The 10,368-nt window shown below is 43.9% G+C and overlaps 1 pseudogene; it reads left to right on the forward strand.

Annotated features, from left to right (window-relative positions):
- The first annotated feature begins 3,918 nt into the window (after positions 1-3,918).
- The window catches only part of LOC101659676, a 23,128-nt pseudogene continuing 16,678 nt past the window's right edge, over positions 3,919-10,368 (forward strand).

A 10,368-nucleotide genomic window follows, 5' to 3' on the forward strand; every position in this document is an offset into this window, starting at 1 on the left:
AATCTGGAAAGTTAACATAACAGTCTACCCATTCTCAAATGGGATTGTAGCCCCGGGAATTACCCTCACCTAGCTTTTGCTGCAATGCATTGGATAAAAAGCTAGGACTTTACTTGAGAACTAAGGCATTATGTGTGATCCAAGCCATGGTATTGTCAATTGCTTCATGTGCACGTGAAAGTTGGACACAGAATAAGGAAGACTGACACAGAATGGGTGCATTTGAATCGTGGTGCTGGAGAAGACTATTGAAAGTACCCTGAACCACTAAAAGGAAAAACCGATCTGTCTTGAAAGAAGTACAGCCAGAATGCTCCTTAGAGGCAAGGATGGTGAGACTTCCTCTCACCTGCTGTGGAGATGTTGCCAGGAGAGATCAGTCCCTGGAAAGAGACATCAAGCTTGGTAAAGTGGTGGGGCGGCAAAAAAGAGGGAGGCCCTCAGGGAGAAGGATTGGCACGTGGCTGCAACAATGAGCTCAAGCTCAAGAATAGGAACAATTGTAGATTTTAGACCCTCTATGTTTGGAGACAATTCAATATATAACATTCCATACTTTGGTGCACCCAAATCCATGTCCTTACCACATACAAAATGCATTTACCCTATCACATCATTCCCAAGGTCTTAAATCAACTCCCTGACCCACATCTCTCCTTCTGCACCACCTAACTACAATCTGAGTGAAATGTTAGGCATATCACATCCTGGGGCAAAGCTCCTCTTCATCTGAAAATTTACAAGATTTATAATACAGGCTATTTGCTTCTGAAATACAATGGTAGAATGGGTACAATTTATATATTTCTTAAGAAAAAAGGGAAAAATTAGAGGGAAAGAAGGGATGAGGGGTACAAGGCAACCCCAAATCAAGCAGAATAATTTATATTAACTCTCAAAATCTGATACTTGTAATCCTCTGTCTCTGAGATCAGCTAGGCCTTGGCTTTACCCTCCATACCTGGATGTTGGCTACACTCTCTGGATTCTAAGTGGAGGCCTCTCTGTCCTGGGCTTCAGCTCTGCTTTCTTGACACACTGGGATGGCAAATCCACTCCCTTGGCTTTAGGCAGACCTATTTTCCTAGTCCATCTGAATGGTGACTTCACCCACTAGGCCCTGGCAGGCCTTACTTTCTTCTTCCCCATGGGCATGACAACAACACCCCTCAGCTTTGGGCAGGAGTACCAGCCTCTTGGCCAAAATGAATGGCAGTCCCACATCTGGAGCCAAGTTCATTTATCCTGATGTTCTTTCTTGGTCTACTCGTGAGGATTACTGATGTCTTTACATTGAGGTGCAATCCATACGGAAGGCTATAGTCTTCACGAACTCTTCCAGCCTCACCCTATTACCAAAATTCATAACCACATCCAGAGTTTAGGTATTTGTTACAGCAACACCTTCATTTCTCAGTACCACATTTTGCCTTAATCATCTAGTACTGCTGTAACCGAAATGCCACAGGTGGATATTTTTAACAGACACATCTATATTCTCCCCATCTAGGAAGCTGGAAACCCAAGGTCAGGCTGGCAGCTCTAGGAGAAGATGCTCTGTTGGCTTTGGAGGAAGATCTTTGTCTTCGGAGCTTTGGTTCTTGGACAGTCTTCACAGGGCTTAGCAGTTCTCTTCCCCATCTCCGTTTCTTTTCCTTGCTTGTGAAGCCTCCTTCATATCTCAGAGGAGAGGACTTTAAAGCACACTTTACCCCATTGTGAGGACGGCACAGGACCAGGCAGTGTTTCGTTCTGTTGTCCGTAAGGTGGATATTCTTATCTCCTTAACATAACAAAGGCAACTCTCCTCAAATGGGAGTGTAACCACAGGCACCGAGGCGAGGATTTACAGCACAACTTTTACGAGTCACAATTCAATCCACAACAGATAGCCTCCTTGGCTCCCTTCAGTCCTTTAACGAAACCATGCCTTGTCTTCTGGCTAGCATAGTTTCTGAGGAAAAATCTAAAAATTTTGGTCCTCTGTAGCAATACATCTTTTTCAATGATCTCTTTTGAAATTCGGATTTTTTTTTTAGTAATTTGATTATAATATTCTTTGAGTGGGTTATGTATATTGGATTTGTAGGCTTATAATTTTCATGATATTTAGAAAAATTCGGGGGTTATTTCTTCAAATACTTCTGGCTCCTGCTGTTTGCTTTCATCTCCTTCTTCTGAGCCTACAGTTACATAAGTATCAGACTATTTTATTTTTGTCCCACAGGTCACTGGGACTCTTTTAAAAATTAGTTTTGTTTTATTTATCTGTTTCTTATTCCCACCCCCCCCCGTTATTTTATTAGAAACTAATCCAGATATCATACCATTCCATAGTTCAATCACATCAAACAATTATACAATTGCAACCAAAATTGTTAACAGTTTTAAAACATTTTCTTCCTTTTTGAACTCCTTGATAACAGCTCCCCCTCACCCCTGACCTCCCCCACTGGACCCCTCAGGAGCCCTTATACTAGTTGTTGTCTCTAGGTTCATCTATCCAGGTTTATTTATCTGTTTATTTTTTATCTGCACATCAGTTTGGATAATTTCTAGTATCATGTTTGGGATTTAACTGATCTTTCCTTATGCCTGCTCTCCTTTCAAACCCATCCTATACATTTTATATTTCCGATATTCTATTGTTCAGCCTTAGAAATTCCATTTTAAAATGTTTTGTTTCTCTTTTTGTAAAAGTCAAATTTTCCTTTAAATCTTTATAATATTTATAATAGCTCTTTCGTCATTCTTATCTGCGAATTCTGTAATCCATACTATTTCCCCGTTTGCTTCTGTTGTTTGGGTGCCACCGAGCCCATTCTGAGTCATCGGGGCCCTATGTGATGGACTAGAACTACCCCACAGGGTTTCTAGGCTAACCTTTGTGGGAACACATTGCTCCCTTATGGGGCCCTGATGGGTTCAAATTACTGACCTTTTGGCTAGCAGCCAGCCAAGTGTTTACTGGTTGTGTCCCTGGCATGACTAGCTTGCTTCTTCTATAGGCTGATTCTTCTGTTTCTGAGTCACATGCTCATTCATGCTTCTTCACATAGCTAATCTTTCTTTTCCCCCTTGTGAGTATGAAATTGCTGGATCCTATATTTTATTGTTTTCTTTAAAGAATGCTAACTTTGATTCCTTTCTGTTAGCATGCCACCTTGATCCTAGTGTCACCATGGGCCACTGCCCCAGGTCGGTGTCACCGGTACTATAAGAACAAGCTCTACCCCAAGTCCCGCTTCTGCTGAGGTGTCCCTGATGCCAAGATTTGCCTCTTTGACCCAGGCTGGAAGAGGGCAAAGGTGGATGGGTTCCCACTGTGTGGCTACATGGTGTCGGATGGGGACAAGCAGCTCTCCTGCGAAGCCCTGGAGGCTGCCCTCATCTGTGCTAACAAGTACGTGGGGAAAAGTTGTGGCAAAGGTGGCTCCACCCCTTCCATGTCACTGCCTCAAGATGTTGTCATGCGCTGGGGCTGACAGGCTCCAAACAGGGATTCGAGGTGCTTTGGGCAAACCCCAAGGAACTGTGGCTAAAGTCCATTTTGGCTAGGTCCTCATGTCCATCCACACCCAGCTTCAAAACAAGGAGCATGTGATCGAGGCCTAACGCAGGGCCAAGTTCAAGTTTCCTGGGCGCTTGAAGAGCCACATGTCTAAGGAGTGGGGCTTCACCAAGTGTAATGTCCATGAGTTTGATGACATGGTGGCTGAGAAGCGCATCATCCTGGATGGCTGTGCAGTCAAATACATCCTTCACCGTGGCCCCTTAGACATGCATTTACGAAGGCCTTGGTTGCCTTGTGCCCTGCCTCACCTGTGCCCAGGGATAATAATAATAAAGGATTGCTAACATTTATTCTAAAAAACAGTTGTGGTCAGGCGATTTCAACTCCCTTGGTGGGTGGCCCACATGTTTCAGAGTCCAACTGAAGTGCTCTCTGGAGTTTCCACTGACTCTGTGACGTTGATCGTCAGTCCTTTCTCCAAGACACCTCGGGATGAGCTCAAATCTCCAACCTTTAGGCTAGCAGCCAAGGATGGTAAGTGTTTTCAACACTGAGGGCATCCCCTATTACTTAAATCACTAGATAATCAGCTTGATCCTTTGGAGTATTGTTTTAAAATGTCATTTAAAATTTAAATCGTTTTATTCAGGCCTCTTACAGCTCTCATCACAATCCAAACATCCGTTCATTGTGTCCAGCATATTTGTACATTTTCGGCCATCATCACTTTCAAAGCATTTTCTTTCTACTTGAGCCCTTTGTATCAGGTCCTCATTCCCCCATCCCTTTCTCACCTTCCCTCCCTCATGACCCCTTGATATTTTATAAATCATTACCAGTATTATTTTTTCATGTCTTACACTGATCGATGTCTCCCTTCACCCACTTGTCTATTGCCCATCCCCCTGGGAGAGGGTTATATGTAGTTCATTGTTTCTGATTCCCCTTTATCCCCCCACCTTCCCCTTACCCTCCTGGTATCACTACTCTTAATATTGGTCCTGAGGGGTTTATCTGTCCTGGATTCCCTGTGTTTCCAAGTCTTACCTGTACCCGTGTACATGTTCTGGTCTAGCCGGATTTATAAGGTAGAATTGGGTTCATGATGGGAGGGAGGGGGCAGGAAGCATTAAAGAACTAGAGGAAAGTTGTATGTTTCAACAGTGATATACTGCACCCTGATTGGCTTGTCTCCTCCCTGCAACTCTTCTGTAAGGGGATGTCCAATTGTCTACCGTTGGGCTTTGGTTCTCCACACCACACTCTCCCTTATTCACAGTGATATGATTATTTGTTCTAGGCCTTTGATGCCTGACACCTGATCCCATCGACACTTCATGATCATGCAGGCTGGTGTGCTTCTTCCATGTGGGCTTTGTTGCTTCTCAGCTAGATGACCACTTGTTTATCTTCAAGCCTTTAAGACCCCAGATGCTATATCTTTTGATAGCTGGGCACCATCATCTTTCTTCACCACATTTGCTTATGCACCCATTTTGTCTTCAGCGATTGTGTTGGGAAGCTGAGCATCTCAGAGTACCTGATTATTAGAACAAAGTGTTCTTGCATTGAGGGAGTATTTGAGTAGAGGCTCAATGTCCATCTGCTACCTTAATACTAAATCTATAAATATATGTACATAGATCTATTTCCCTATTGTTATTTATAAATATAGTTACATATGTACATGCCTGTATTTAGACCTCTATAAATGGCCATTTGCCTCCTAGTTCCTCTATTTCCGTTTACTTTCTTCTTTTCCTACTATCATGTTCAGTCTTCATTTGGGTTTTGGTAATTGCTCTCAGTTACATTGCCCTTGATCAAGCCCTACCAGGCACCCTATACCCCCCTCGCCATCGATTTTAGATCACTTGCTCCCTTGTCCCTGGGAACTCCCCACTTCCTTTCCCACTTGTTAAGACCCACTTCCTTTCCCCCGATTCCCCCTCTTCCATGTCCCCCGAGAACCATTAGTCCGGTTGCTTTCTCATCTGGATTGTTTATCCCACCTATCTTATTTAGATAGACATGCAGAGACAATAATAAGCACAAAAACAAGACAGAGCAAAACAAAGCAACAAAAGAAAACAAAACAATAACAACAAAAAAAAAGACAAGCCTATAAATAGTTCAAGGCCTGTTTGTTGACCTTTAGGACTGTTTTCTGATTGAGTCTGATGGGGTACCATGCCTTGGCCTCAAACTCTATTTTTGGTATTCCCTGGGGACTTCATTGCTTTGCTCCCTTTGCTGTTCTGTTGCACATTCTTAGTATTTCGCCCTGGTGTGGTGGGGTCAGATCGGGTATAATTCCCGAACTGTGTCTCCAGTATTGTCCCCTGTAGCGCAATGGGTCAGTGAGGGATGTTGTGTCTCATGGTGGGGCTGGCCCTGTGGTCCTCTCTGTGCATTGGCTGCTCTGAGCAGGAGTATCATCCTTGGGGATTGGTGGGCCAGGATGTGCTCCACTCTCTCTCCCTCCCCCTTTGTTTGCTCCTGTGTGCTCTGATCAGACATGTCCCTCGCCCTGAGCTGTAGCTTCAGTGCTGTCCTCTGAAGTGAATTCTTCTGGGGTGAGGGTGGGTTGTCCACATATTTGGGATTGGGGTTGGCTCCTTAGACCTCTCTATTGGTTCCCTGCTTCATGCTAGTGTATTATATTTATGTCTTGCACACCAGGTTGAAGTCTGGTCCCTCTCTCCCTGTGAAGACATAAACAACACCCTCCCCTTGGGTGGATTAGTGCCCTGTTCCCTCCCTACCCATGTCTTTTTTTTTTTTTTAACCTTTTCCCTTTCTTTTAGTTGGTTGCCATATATATCCCTAGATTGGGTCTGGCCCCTGGACTGCACCTCAGGAATGTATGTATACAGTGGCTTGTTTACTCAGATTTAGAGTAGACTTGCTCTGAGTATTCACTGAGGTTCCTACAATCTCATAAAAACTAATAAGAATGCCTACATCCCCCACGCCCTTCTCGAGCCTTGGAAATAGGCTCCCTGGTCTAGACTCCTTTGTCTAGACTTGACTTTCACTGTACACGTATGATGCTTAGCATTCAACAACGGACCCAAGACAGTTCTGGTGCTGCTCTCTGGATCTTTTTTTCTCATGCAGCTGGTTCCTCTCCAGTGTTCTATCCTGAAAAGTGTCTCCCCAAACTCTGCTCCCTGACATTTCATCTCAAGGTGGTAATTTCATGTGCCATCCATGACTTCTCTTCCAACCCCAGCACAGTGGAATCTGCAAGCATGCATTATCCAGTCTAGAATAAGATTCCTGAGATCAGCAAATATGCCCACAGTAGTCATCAGCCCTCAAATCCAGTAGAATCATCTCAGAAGCTAGGATGAGCTCAGCAATCGAAGCCACCCTGTCTGCTGTGACCGTGGAACTTCAATCCCTTTACTTTTGTGGCCATTTCTCCAGTGAAATTTTCAGAGATACCTCTGTAATCCTGTCTTAGCTGAGATGCGGTTATTGGATCAATCTCATATAAATGTGTAGTTCCATGTATGTGTTCATATACATACACACACACACAAATGCACATGAGATACATATGCTAACCTCAAGTAAAAAATTATCAGAAGTTGTGAGTACTCAAGTAAAATTTTGAAAATGGCTGCCATGTATTGAACATTTACCAACCAGCAAGACCATGTATTATTTTCCTCTTCCTTATGAATCTTAGAGACTTTGGGTAATTTGCATAAGGGCACACAACAAGAAACAGGTGGAGTCGTATTTGAATTAAGACAGCCCAACTCTATAGTTAAAGTCATTCCTGTTCAGTCAGTTTTGATTCATGGCAATCCCGTGTATGTAAAATAGAACTTCCCTCCACAAGGCTGTAACCTTTTTGTTAGCAAATGACTCAGCTTCCTTCTAGGGGCATCTCTAAGTGGATTTCAGCCACGAACCCATTAGTCGTAGTACAAATGGCATGGGTATGGTGTCTGACCCTCTGTGACTTCACAAGGGGAAGGAAAATCAAACTCAACAACAGCTCAAGGTGTGCTCCTATGAGGCAGAGGCCGTAGGTGTCTCACCCTCCAACCTTTACCAATTCTGACACCAACCATCCCTTCTAGGGCACGCTCTCCTTCTTTGCTGGATTCAATATCTGTTGCAATGGCCACACAAAACTCACAGCTACACAATACTCACAATTATGAGGGAAGTTACAACGTAGGATCACTAATGCTAGGATACAGTTCTTGGATCAAGAGCACTTCTTAGCCTGCAGACTCCTCTCTCTTTGGTTTTCAACCTCTCAGCCAGGTGACCCTTTGACTTTGACCTCATTCGGGCAATGTTCCAAAGTTCTTTTAGCCTTGCTTGTAGCGTCAGGTTTTCTGCCCGTGGAATCAGCCCAAAGGCACTCAGCTGTTGCTCCCTGTTAACAGTCACTCAACTGAATCCTAGCAATGTCTTCTCTTCCCTGCTCTGACACAGACGTAGCAAGAAAAGAGTCATTTGGTGGGAGTTACAATGATCATAGCTGGAAGAACCATATATATATATTTATTTATTTCAACCTTGATTTCATATTTTATTTCCCAAAACCATTTTATTGGGTGTTAACACAGATATCATATCATCTCATTCCATAATTCAATCTCATCAAGCAGTATTGTACAAATGCTACCACATCAGTTTCCTAACATTCTTTTCCTTCTTGAACTTCTTGACACCAGCTCCCTTTCACTCTCCCCCTACCCTAGAAGAGCCATATTAAGTAATTCACTGCTCGGTAATGTCTCAATAATTCCTAGAACAAGAGCAAACAAACACTGTCGCGGAAACAAGGCGGACTCATCAGGACCCCCTATGGGTTTCCGAGACGGTAACTGTTTACAGTGAGTGGAAAGCCTGCTTTCTCCTGAGGAGCTGCTGGTGCTTTTTGAACTGCCGACCATGCGGATCGCAGCCCAATGCGGTACGACCACTACATCACCAGTGCTAGTGAAATGAATAGAACAAGTAGCCTAAAATCAGTCAGGGCTTGAGTAACACTGTCATTCAAGTTGGCTTAGTAGACATTTATAGAACAACCTTTACTCTCCCCCACAATACCAGAATATATACTGTTGGCGTGCACATGGAAAAGTCACCTCAAACATCAGGGCATAAAACTGACAGGGGCAGTTCTACCTTGTCCTTTACAGTCACTGTGAGTCAGAATTTATGACAGTGGGTTTTAGACCTAGTTTGGTAGAAATTACAAAGACTGGCTGGAAGATCCCTATCAAGTCATTGACTGCACTTCGGTGGTTAAGACCTTACCCATTTATGCCACCCAGGAACTCCTGACCCGACAGTAACCAAACCGCCCCCCCCCCAACCCCCCAAGCCCATTGCATCAGGTCCATTTCGACTCTTGATGACTTTTCACAGGAGCAGGCAGCTTCGTCCTTCTCCTGCAGAGCGGTTGGTGTGTTTAAGCCACTGAGCTCGAGGAGAGCAGTCCAGCGCTCCTCCCACAGCACCACTAGGGTTCCCATTAGCCGTTGACACATTCCTGCCGGCCACCATGTGTTTTGCAGTAACGTCTTATCTAAGGACAGCCACACCTCTTCCTGTTTTGGTACTATCTGCCTGCTTTTGCACAAATAGGGGCAGAGTTGAGTAGTTGCAACACAAATGTATTATCTGGCTCTTTATCAAAAAAAGAAACTCACTGCCATTAAGTTCATTCTGACTCATAACGACCCTATTGGACAGGGTATGAGTTACAATCAACTCGATGACAGTGAATTTTTGGTTTGATTCTTTACAGAAAAGCCCCCAAACAAGATCCTTGCCCTAAAACACTCATTAATTGCTCAATAACTTTCAAGAGAGACACTCTCTCTGTGCCTCTCCTTTTAAGGCTGCCTCTCTTGCTATAAAATAACAAAAACCCACAACCGGCATATACCCGTATATACTCGAGTATAAGCCGACCCGAATATCAGCCGAGGCACCTAATTTTACCGCAAAAACTGCATTAAAAATGTGCTGAAAAACTCGGCTTATATTCGAGTCCATTCCAACTCACATAATCCTTGCTCTACAGGTAGTTTTTCATGCTATTTTACTGGCCATGCAAATTCTCTTCATCCTTGTCCCCTGCTTGCAGGTATACTAGAAATAGCCCACTATTAAAACCAGCCTCTTGGTTTTCTAAGCCACTTTCCTGTATCTACTGTGCTAGCTGTTGTTTTCCCAGTGCCTAGAACAGAGCTTGACGGAGCTCCTAGGAAGCCATGGAACTTTACCAGTGGTCCCTTGACTATACAATGACCTCATTGAACACTGACATTGGTTTCGTGCTTAAACTCTCAGATAAACTTCAATCCTTTTTTCCTCTCTCAGTCTGTAAGGAAGGGCAGCTTTCATTCTTTCAGTCCTACTTCCTTTTCCTACAGATTCAGAATGTCCCTTTTACCACAGGCTAAATTTGTTACTCAAGATACTAGGGTTGGGATTGACTCTGAGGACAGAGGGTTCAGTTTGGTTTGGGGTAGTTGACCCAGATGTGAGCTGAAGTCAACCAGCCCTTTGACGTTTAAATAAAAGTGGCTCCAATCCCTTAGCCAATCTCCATGGGAGGTCCAATGTTCTCCCTTGTCACAACTGCTCTGGGCTGTCCCACAAGACTGTTCACATGGCCTCTCCAGACTATGATTCAATTCCCATTGGACTTTGCTGTCCCAGTTACCTCACCCCAAAAGGTTGGTCTCGTCTCTCTGTCCCACTCTGTTGAGGAGTGTGTTAGACCAGGTTGATTAGAGAAACAAGTCCAGAGACACTCATATGTGTTGAAGAGAGAGCTTTATATCAAAGAGCAATTGTCTATAGAGAAA

Source organism: Echinops telfairi, unplaced genomic scaffold (genome assembly GCF_000313985.2).
Source record: "Echinops telfairi isolate 266 unplaced genomic scaffold, ASM31398v2 ScPeMD7_1;HRSCAF=3_0, whole genome shotgun sequence".
Taxonomy (NCBI): Eukaryota; Metazoa; Chordata; class Mammalia; order Afrosoricida; family Tenrecidae; genus Echinops; species Echinops telfairi.